This window comes from Lipotes vexillifer, unplaced genomic scaffold (assembly GCF_000442215.2).
Source record: "Lipotes vexillifer unplaced genomic scaffold, Lipotes_vexillifer_v1.1 scaffold537, whole genome shotgun sequence".
NCBI classification, from domain to species: domain Eukaryota; kingdom Metazoa; phylum Chordata; class Mammalia; order Artiodactyla; family Lipotidae; genus Lipotes; species Lipotes vexillifer.
Window position 1 is genome coordinate 839,376 of NW_006776635.1, and position 11,988 is coordinate 851,363.

The window sequence follows — 11,988 nt, forward strand, 5'->3', positions numbered from 1 at the left end:
AAAGTTTTCAATCAAGAGTGAGGGACTGGGGCTTCCCTGGTGGCGCAGTGCTTGAGAGTCCACCTGCTGATGCAGGGCACACGGGTTCGTGCCCCGGTTCGGGAAGATCCCACATGCCGCGGAGTGGCTAGGCCCGTGAGCCATGGCTGCTGAGCCTGTGCATCTGGAGCCTGTGCTCCGCAATGGGAGAGGCTACAGCAGTGAGAGGCCTGCATAACGCAAGAAAAAAAAAAAAAAAAAGAGTGAGGGATTAAAAAGGAAGAGAAGAAGAAAGATGGGAAAGGTGACTTTTCTGAGCAACTATCAAGTTTCAGGTACTTGTTAGGCCCTTTCAAATATGTTCTCTCTTGGGCTTCCCTGGTGGCGCAGTGGTTGAGAGTCCGCCTGCTGATGCAGGGGACACAGGTTTGTGCCCTGGTCCGGGAAGATCCCACATGACGTGGAGCGGCTGGGCCATGGCCGCTGAGCCTGCACGTCCCGAGCCTGTGCTCCGCAACGGGAGAGGCCACAACAGTGTGAGGCCCGCATACCGCAAAAAAAAAAAAAATGTTCTCTCTTAATCTGCCATCTTATACACAGGGGCACTAAAGGTTTAAGATGTATCTGAGCTGTGTCCCAAGTCACAGAGCTAGCCCTTGGTAGAGTCTGGAAGCAGGCTAGGCTCACTCAGAAACCTGACTGCAACTTCAAACAAAAGGCACTCACAACATTCTTTTCATTTTGGTTTGATAACATTTGATTACTGAACTAAGTCAATTTCCTTGTTATTCGATCCATTTGCAGTGTAATTAAAAATGTGATTACCAAATAGAAAAGGAAATGCTGAGGCTAAAAAAAAAATCTTATAATTGAAAATTTTCAGACCAAACTGAGAAAATATAAAAGCAATTTCCACAGCACCTACCAGTGATTCCACCCTGGATCTTTAAGGCCTGAAGGTCTAATATCCATTGGCTATTAGTCTATTGGTCTATCATAGTACAGTCCTGATAACTTGCTTTGGGTTTTGCACCAAGCCCTGAGGTTCTATTACTGATCTTTAATTTCAATCTATCCTCATAGGTTTGCTCTATCCAAACAAAAGAATACTGTGAATTGATTTATGAATCACAGAATTTTTGCATATGTGGTTTATATCACCTTGAACCAATTTTCTGTGAACAATGCGATGAGGAAAACATCTGGCTCAAAAATTGCTAGGCCAGGTGATATAATATCCTTTTCCCTCTTCCTTTTCCTCTTCTTTAAATAGAGGCCCATCCTTGTTTACAGGATGAGGGCAAGAGGTAAAATCCTTTCCAAAGAGGAAGCAGTGTGTGATATTGTTATTAAGGTATAATTTGTGTAAAACTGTTACACAGGCTGTCTAAAGAAATTTATCAAAAAAGGAGCTAAGCTCTCACCTATGTGGATAGTCACCTGTCAAAAGTCTGATGGAGCACTGAGGGATAGTGGGAAATCAAAGGCTCCAGGGAGGTCTTTCTTTTAACTCACTCATGCTGCTAAGCCTGGGTCTCTGAACCAGTTAAATGGAAGTTACATGTTCCTGACAGGTATGTTCTAAAGCACAAATAAGCTGGTGGAGGAGGTTGAGAGAAAAAAGGAAGAATTTGCTCGCTGAATATATATTTAGCACAGAACCCTAATATGAATGCATTACTCCCATTGCACAGATGAGAACGCTGCAACTCAAAGATTAATGTCAGGGCAAACTCTTTGCTCACAGTTTTAAAAAAGGCAAAGCCAGGATTCACAATAAAATTCCTGTGACATAAAATCCATGCTCTTCCCATTTTTCCATTATTCTATCTTGAGCATATGGCAGCACATGTACTATTAAGATGAGTTTATATATTATTTTTATAGTTTACCGAATCTAAGAAATATATTCCTTTTTAGATTCATCATTCTGCAAACCACTAGTAAAGAAAAATACTGCCAATAATATTATGAAAACCACCAATTGTACGTTGCATCAGAATTTCAGACATGTTCAAATGTGAATGAAATGAAACAAATATACAGCTTAGAATAAAGTACAGAAATAGAACGACCAAGTAGAACCAATTTTCCTTTTTTTTTTTTAATCCCACCACTGCCCCACCACCACCAACCCCCTGCCCCCGGCCCACTTTCCCCCCTTGGTGTCCATACATTTGTTCTCTACATCTGTGTGTCTATTTCTGCCTTGTAAACCGGTTCATCTGTACCATTTTTCTAGATTCCACATATATGCGTTAATATATGATATTTGTTTTTCTCTTTCTGGCTTACTTCACTCTGTATGACAGTCTCTAGATCCATCCACATCTTTACAAATGACCCAATTTCACAGAACTATTTTTTTAATTACATCAAAAAGGTCACAAATTTGATTCTTTTAAGATTTGCCAAGTATTTCAAAACTTTAATGATACTGATACAATTATTCAGTCAATAAATTATATATATATATTTTTTTGCGGTACGTGGGCCTCTCACTGCTGTGGCCTCTCCCACCGCGCGCGGAGCACAGGCTCAGCGGCCATGGCTCACGGGCCCAGCCGCTCCGCGGCATGTGGGATCCTCCCAGACCGGGGCACGAACCCACGTCCCCCGCATCGTCAGGCGGACTCTCAACCACTGCACCACCAGGGAAGCCCGATATAAATTACATATTTATTTAACTACTATGTGCTTAACACTGCCTCAACTCTCAAGACCATGCTATCACAAACTAACAATCAAGTCACCAAACATGTTACCAGAAAATATCAATGTTAACAAGAACACAAAAATATCAGTCAAGTAAGTGCTCTGGGTATGAGGACAGAAGACTGCAAAGGCAGGAGGCCACACAAAGCAGGGAGTAGTCAGTTCTTCCAGAGACAAGTCCTCAGTCTCTTCTGCAGAACACACAGGCTGGTTAGTTGCAGTGGTTACCTCTTGTCTCTCTTACAAATGACTGACTTCAAATGCAAAGCTCCCAACTTTAAAATGAAAGCCAAATAAAGAAATCTAGAGTCGGAGTTATCTGTTTATCCTTCTTCATCTTTAAAAAGAAGACTTGTGGGCTTCCCTGGTGGCGCAGTGGTTAAGAGTCTGCCTGCCGATGCAGGGGACCCAGGTTCGTTCCCCGGCCTGGGAAGATCCCACGTGCCGCGGAGCGGCTGGGCCCGTGAGCCATGGCCGCTGAGCCTGCGTGTCCAGAGCCTGTGCTCCGCAACGGGAGAGGCCACAACAGTGAGAGGCCTGCATACCGCAAAAGAAAAAAAAAAGAAGACTTGTGGCCTTTCAGAGTGGCACAGAAGTCCTTGCACTGGGGCATGGTTTAACTGGAACCTGCCCCAGCCTGCCCTGGAGTCTTCCAGACTTTGCATGTCACCTCCTACACCTATCATGTTCCTGGTTTAGTTTTTGGGCTCCTGGAAAGGCGTTGGGATCATCTTTTCGTTGACCCACACCCCAGCGCTGTCACTGAGTCAGTCCTGTTGGAACAAGGTTCCCTGTTCTCTAGGAGTGTGCATGAACCCCTAGGGAAGTCCTGGCAACCACCTGATGTGCCCTGGGTAATATGGCAAGGACATGGCTTACTTTTTTTTTTTTTTTTTTTTTTTGGCTGCACTGTGCAGCTTGCAAACCTTAGCTCCCCAACCAGGGATTGAACCCAGGCCAACGCAGTGAAAGCACTGAGTGCTAACCACTAGACCACCAGCAAAGTCCTGGACACGGTTTACTTCCTTTCAGATTTCTGTTTCATACCAGCTAGCGAACTTATTGTAGCCTGACAGATTTCGGGTAGAAACAGTCATTCCTTTTTTAACACCAAAGCCAATTACCTGTCCTGTTAATTGATACAGCAAACTTTAAATTAATTAATATAAGAAGAAAATTCCTAACTACCTTTTTTTTAACTGAAGTATAGCTGACTTACAATATTATATTAGTTTCAGGTATACAACACAGTGATTCAGTATTTTGATAGATTACACACCAAAGTTATGATAAAATATTGGCTATATTTCCTGTGCTGTACATTACAACCTTGTGACTCATCTATTGTATAACTAGTACTTTGTTCCTCTTAATCCCCTTCACCTATTTCATCACCCCTCCCTCTACCCCCTCTCTTCTGGCAACCACTATTTTGTTCTCTGTATCTGTGAGCCTATTTCTGTTTCATTATATTTGTTTGTTTTGTTTTTTAGATGTTGTCATAAAAATGATAACATGCAGTATTGGTCTTTCTCTGTCTGACTTATTTCACTTAGCATAACGCCCTCCAGGTTCATCCATGTTGTTGCAAATGGGAAGATTTCATTTTTTTTTAATCTAACTACCTTGTGATAGTTGCAAAATTCTCTCTTAACTATTCACTTCCTGAATTAATGTGAGGGTCACTAGATTGGCCCTAAACATCACTCATGGCACAATCCTGCAGCCTGTGGAAAAAAAACACATTCACAGAAAGACAGAAAAGATGAAAAGGCAAAGGGCTATGTACCAGATGAAGGAACAAGATAAAACCCCAGAAAAACTAAATGAAGTGGAGAAAGGCAACCTTCCAGAAAAAGAATTTAGAATAACGATAGTGAAGATGATCCAGGACCTCAGAAAAAGAATGGAGGCAAAGATCGAGAAGATGCAAGAAATGTTTAACAAAGACTTAGTAGAATTAAAGAACAAACAAACAGAGATGAACAATACAATAACTGAAATGAAAAATACACTAGAAGGAATCAATAGCAGAATAACTGAGGCAGAAGAACAGATATCTGACCTGGAAGACAGAATGGTGGAATTCACTGCCGCAGAACAGACTAAAGAAAAAAGAAAGAAAAGAAATTAAGACAGCCTAAAAGACCTCTGGGACAACATTAAACACAACAACATTCGCATTGTAGGGGTCCCAGAAGGAGAAGAGAGAGAGAAAGGACCAGAGAAAATATTTGAAGAGATTATAGTCGAAAACGTCCCTAACGTGGGAAAGGAAATAGCTACCCAAGTCCAGGAAGCGTGGCAAGTCCCATACAGGATAAACCCAAGGAGAAACATGCCGAGACACACAGTAATCAAACTGGCAAAAATTAAAGACAAAGAAAAATTATTGAAAGCAGCAAGGGAAAAACGACAAATAATATACAAGGGAACTCCCATAAGGTTAACAGATGATTTCTCAGCAGAAACTCTACAAGCCAGAAGGGAGTGGCATGATATACTTAAAGTGGTGAAAGGGAAGAACCTACAACCAAGATTACTCTACCCAGCAAGGATCTCATTCAGATTTGATGGAGAAATCAAAAGCTTTACAGACAAGCAAAAGCTAAGAGAATTCAGCACCACCAAACCAGCTCAACAACAAATGCTAAAGGAACTTCTCTAAGTGGGAATCACAAGAGAAGAAAAGGACCTACAAAAAACAAACCCAAAACAATTAAGAATATGGTAATAGGAACATACATATCAATAATTACCTTAAACATGAATGGATTAAATGCTCCAACCAGAAGACACAGGCTTGCTGAATGGATACAAAAACAAGACCCATAAATATGTTGTCTACAAGAGACCCACTTCAGACTGAGGGACACATACATACTGAAAGTGAGGGGATGGAAAAAGATATTCCATGCAAATGGAAATCAAACGAAAGCTGGAGTAGCTATACTCATATCAGATAAAATAGACTTTAAAATAAAGAATGTTACAAGAGACAAGGAAGGACACTACATAATGATCAAGGGATCAATCCAAGAAGAAGATATAACAATTATAAATATATATGCACCCAACACAGGAGAACCTCAATACATAAGGCAACTGCTAACAGCTATAAAAGAGGAAATCGACAGTAACACAATAACAGTGGGGGACTTTAACACCTCACTTACACCAATGGACAGATCATCCAAAAGGAAAATAAATAAGGAAACAGAAGCTTTCAATGACACAAGAGACCAGATAGATTTAATTGATATTTATAGGACATTCCATCCAAAAACAGCAGATTACACTTGCTTCTCAAGTGTGCACGCAACATGCTCCAGGATAGATCATATCTTGGGTCACAAATCAAGTCTCAGTAAATTTAAGAAAACTGAAATCATATCAAGCATCTTTTCTGACCACAACGCTATGAGATTAGAAATCAATTACAGGGAAAAAAACATAAAAAACACAAACACATGGAGGCTAAACAATATGTTACTAAATAACCAAGAGATCACTGAAGAAATCAAAGAGGAAATCAAAAATTCCCTAGAAACAAATGACAATGAAAACACGACGATCCAAAACCTATGGGATGCAGCAAAAGCAGTTCTAAGAGGGAAGTTTATAGCTATACAAGCCTACCTCGAGAAACAAGAAAAATTACAAATAAACAATCTAACCTTACACCTAAAGGAACTAGAGAAAGAAGAACAAACAAAACCCAAAGTTAGCAGAAGGAAAGAAATCATAAAGATCAGAGCAGAAATAAATGAAATAGAAACAAAGAAAACAATAGCAAAGATCAATAAAACTAAAAGTTGGTTCTTTGAGAAGATAAACAAAATCGATAAACCATTAGCCAGATTCATCAAGAAAAAGAGACAGAGGACACAAATCAATAAAATTAAAAATGAAAAAGGAGAAGTTACAACAGACACTGCAAAAATACAAAGCATCCTAAGAAACTACTACAAGCAACTCTATACCAATAAAATGGACAACCTGGAAGAAATGGACAAATTCTTAGAAAGGTATAACCTTCCAAGACTTAACCAGGAAGAAACAGAAAAGATGAACAGACCAATCACACCTAATGAAATTGAAACTGTGATTTAAAATCTTCTAACAAACAAAAGTCCAGGACCAGGTGGCTTCACAGGTGAATTCTATCAAACATTTAGAGAAGAGCTAACACCCATCCTTCTCAAACTCTTCCAAAAAACTGCAGAGGAAGGAACACTCCAAAACTCATTCTATGAGGCCACCATCACCCTGATACCAAAACCAAAGATACTACAGAAAAAGAAAATTACAGACCAATATCACTGATGAATATAGATGCAAAAATCCTCAAAAAAAAATACTAGCAAACAGAATCCAACAACACATTAAAAGGATCATACACCACGATCAGGTGGGATTTATCCCAGGGATGCAAGGATTCTTCAATATATGCAAATCAATGAATGTGATACACCATATTAACAAATGGAAGAATAAAAACCATATGATCATCTCAATAGATGCAGAAAAAGCTTTTGACAAAATTGAACACCCATTTATGATAAAAACTCTCCAGAAAGTGGGCACAGAGGGAACCGACTGCAACATAATAAAGGCCATATATGACAAACCCACAGCAATCTTCCTTCTCAAAGGTGAAAAACTGAAAGCATTTCCTCTAAGATCAGGAACGAGACAAGGATGTCCACTCTCACCACCATTATTCAACATAGTTTTGGAAGTCCTAGCCATGGCAATCAGAGAAGAAAAAGAAATAAAAGGAATACAAATTGGAAAAGAAGTAAAACTCTCACTGTTTGCAGATGACATGACACTATACATACAGAATCCTTAGAATGCCACCAGAAAACTACTAGAGGTAATCAATGAATTTGGTAAAGTTGCAGGATTCAAAATTAATGCACATAAATCTCTTGCAGTCCTATAGAGTAATGATGAAAAAGCTCAAAGAGAAATTATGGAAACACTCCCATTTACCATTGCAACAAAAAGAATAACATACCTAGGAATAAACCTACCTAGGGAGACAAAAGACCTGTATGCAGAAAACTATAAGACACTGCTGAAAGAAATTAAAGATGATACCAACAGATGGAGAGATATACCATGCTCTTGGATTGGAAGAATCAATATTGTGAAAATGACTATACTACCCAAAGCAATCTACAGATTCAACGCAATCCCTATCAAATTACCAATGGCATTTTTTATAGAACTAGAAGAAATCATCTTAAAATCTGTATGGAGAAGCAAAAGACCCCGAATAGCCAAAGCAGTCTTGAGAACGAAAAACGGAGCTGGAGGAATCAGACTCCCTGACTTCAGACTATACTGCAAAGCTACAGTAATCAAGACAATATGGTACTGGCACAAACACAGAAACATAGATCAATGGAACAAGATAGAAAGCCCAGAGATAAACCCAGACACCTATGGTCAACTAATCTATGACAAAGGAGGCAAAGATATACAATGGAGAAAAGACAGTCTCTTCAATAAGTGATGCTGGGAAAACTGGACGGCTACATGTAAAAGAATGAAATTAGAACACTCCCTAACACCATACACAAAAATAAACTCAAAATGGATTCAAGACCTAAATGTAAGACCAGACACTATAAAACTCTTAGAGGAAAACATAGGAAGAACACACTTTGACATAAATCACAGCAAGATCTTTTTTGATCCACCTCCTAGAGTAATGGAAATAAAAACAAAAATAAACAAATGGGACCTAATGAAACTTCAAAGCTTTTGCACAGCAAAGGAAACCATAAACAAGACGAAAAGACAACCCTCAGAATGGGAGAAAATATTTGCAAACGAATCAACAAAGGATTAATCTCCAAAACATATAAACAGCTCATGCAGCTCAATATTAAAGAAACAAACAACCCAATACAAAAATGAGCAGAAGACCTAAATAGACATTTTTCCAAAGAAGATATACAGATGGCCAAGAAGCACATGAAAAGCTTCTCAGCATCACTAATTATTAGAGAAAATGCAAATCAAAACTGCAATAAGGTATCACCTCACACCAGTTAGAATGGGCATCATCAGAAAATCTACAAACAACAAATGCTGGAGAGGTTGTGGAGAAAAGGGAACCCTCTTACACTGTTGGTGGGAATGTAAATTGATACAGCCACTATGGAGAACAATATGGAGTTTCCTTAAAAAACTAAAAATAGAATTACCATATGATCCAGCAATCCCACGACTGGGCATATACCCAGAGAAAACCATAATTTAAAAAGACACATGCACCCCAATGTCCATTGCAGCACTATTTACAATAGCCAGGTCATGGAAGCAACCTACATGCCCATCAACAGATGAATGGATAAAGAAGATGTGGTATATATACACAATGGAATATTACTCAGCCTTAAAAAGGAATGAAATTGGGTCATTTGTTGAGACTTGGATGGATCTAGAGACTGTCATACAGAGTGAAGTAAGTCAGAAAGAGAAAAACAAATATCGTACATTAACGCATGTATGTGGAACCTAGAAAAATGGTACAGATGAACCGGTTTGCAGGGCAGAAGTTGAGACACAGATGTAGAGAACAAGCGTATGGACACCAAGTGGGGAAAACCCCAGTGGGGTGGGGATGGAAAAAAAAAAAATCACTCATGGCATAATTATTGCCAGTTCATTGGTTTATTTTTCTGTGAGACTATGTTCATTGGCTACTCATCAGTTTATTCATTTGGCAAATACTTTTGCCAAGCACTTACTAGTGCCAGGCACTGTAGTAGTTGATGGTAATAAATTGCTTAATAAGAATGAAATAAGGAGCTTACAAAAAGCTAGTGGGCGCAAATTCTTAGATTCCCCCAGCTGAAAAAAAAAATGCATTTATTAAATGCCAATTATATGTTGCTCTGTGCTATTTTACTCCTTCTCAATTAATCCTCATTTCTTTGCCTGTTTGACAAATGAGGAAACTGAAAGATTAGTTAGAAAGAGTAAGGAATTTACAAGAGAGAGAACCAGAAAGGTTCACATTTGAACCCATGTCTCCTGACTTTAAATCAATCATACAGTCTTTTTATACTAAGGCATATTGCTCATGGCATCTGTCAAAAGGAATATCATGGGGCAGTTAGAAGTTCCAATCTCAAGCAGATTTGTGTTGTGTCAGTTTGAGCATTGTTGTGTCATTAATGGAAACCTGGAGCACAAGTTACTAGCAGCTGAGCATAGTACCAGAGCTATAGTACTCTGAACACTATTATGTCTTACAATTAAATAGACAAGACGCCCTCACATTTATTTTCATTGGAAAGACAAATACCATGGTCCCATATTTCATCATACAAGTGCTGTACACATTCCCTCTGTAGTGAGCAAGTCTTATTCTTTCCAGGGAAAAGTTAAGCTACTAATATTTCTCAGCCTTTGTACGTGTTAAAGTTATAATGTAGTCATTGGAATCTTATTATAATGAATTCTAGGTTCATAACAAAGGATTGTTCCAAAGGTGACTTACTCTTACCGTGAGATAATACTTGGTGCCAATAACTAAATCCCCCTGGATCAGAGTCAGCTATGTAGCAAAGCATTTGCCCTACTTGCTTACTTTCCTTTTCTCTCTGTACCCTGTCCCACTATAAGAGGGATTTGAGGCTGTTTTTTTCAGGCATTTTAGTTAAATGTGTACCATTAAGACACATACTTGCCAAGCATTTTAAAGAGTGAAAGCCTTTATTTCTCACAAGGAAGTTCCAGGCATTAACTTAGATCTCCCTTGGACCTTCTAAAGAAAGGCTGAATCACTCAAGTATGAACAACACTTCAACATGTGATAATTTCATCAATAACATGTTCCCATAGAATATGCTTGGTCCTCTATTCTAACTCTCATTCTGTTATACTGAAGTTATTTCCGGTAACTCCCCCTTCCCCCCCACTCCCAACACACACACACACACACACACACACACACACACACACACAACACACACACGAAGACTCTATAAGATTATATGGTCCTTGAGGGCAAAAAGTTCTAACCACCTCTATGCTTTCAATATAATGTCTGGACACAGTCACTCATTAGTATTTATTGACTGAATATGCCAAAGGACCCATGTCAAAGCCACTGGTCTGGCTAAGGACACAAAAGCCTCAAGAGTCCTGCTTCCCCACAGATGAGGATGGATCGGTCAGTGCAAACCCTGAGAACAGCATAACTGAGAAATGCAGTAGATCTGGATCCCTGCTCGAACAGTTTCTTGGCTGATAAGATAAATGCTGTGGTGAGAATAAGCTATTCTACTGAATCAATCATTGTTAATACAACCCTATATCACCTGTGAAGCAGCGTCAACTATGCATTCTGAAATAGGAAGGAAAAATAATCATTTTCACTCTGTTCTTCCACCTCCCCTTTCCTAAAGAAACCAGAATCACTATCATACTAGAATTGACGAATTTGTCAGCAGTCTCAATCTGTCTTTATCTTACTGAGCATCAGGATACATAAGAAAAATGCATCAAGAGAAGAGCACAAAGCCTGTAATTCCCCCACAGCACTCAACTACCACTGGCATCACTAATCAACAACTATAATTAAGCCTAATTATAAATTACAAGCATCTAATTTTAGAAGACCTTTGCTTTATAAAGCCTAGACATTAGAGATGTTGTTAACTTAGCTATTTCAAATTATTCCCGAGCCAGAAACATCCTTCATGCATTCTTGCCTCATGAATCTGGCCTAGAAACACTACACTAGTCAGGATCCTTTCCTCAGGTCTATAGGGATCCTGGGCAGCAATCCATTTGGTATTCAGAGTTGAGCATCTCTGAGAAGGTAACTGTATGCTACCCACCCAAATCTCTCTTCTACTTATAACTGTAACATCCCCATGGGTTTCAGATTTTCTTTTACTTGTTCCCCTGTGGTCTTGGTGTGATTTTTGATGTGAATAGTCTCAGGAAATGTGGCAAACCCAAGCTCTGTTAGTTTAACAAAAACCTGAGTGGGGGACAGCCCTGAAATGGGAAAAGTGTCAGGGAAAAGGAAGAAACAAGTCCACTACAGAATATATACAAGCGCATGACAGAGTACTTAAACCCCTTACTACCAGCTCTGAAGCACCATCATTTATGTTTTGGTTGGGTTTTGGACATCTCCAACTAGAATTAAGATGCCGAAAGTATTATCTTTGCCAGGTATAAGGACTGGTGGAAAAAAAAAAAGGAAGGAGAAACAATTGCAGTCATTCTGGATGTGACAGCCCAGTCAAGTCCTGCTGA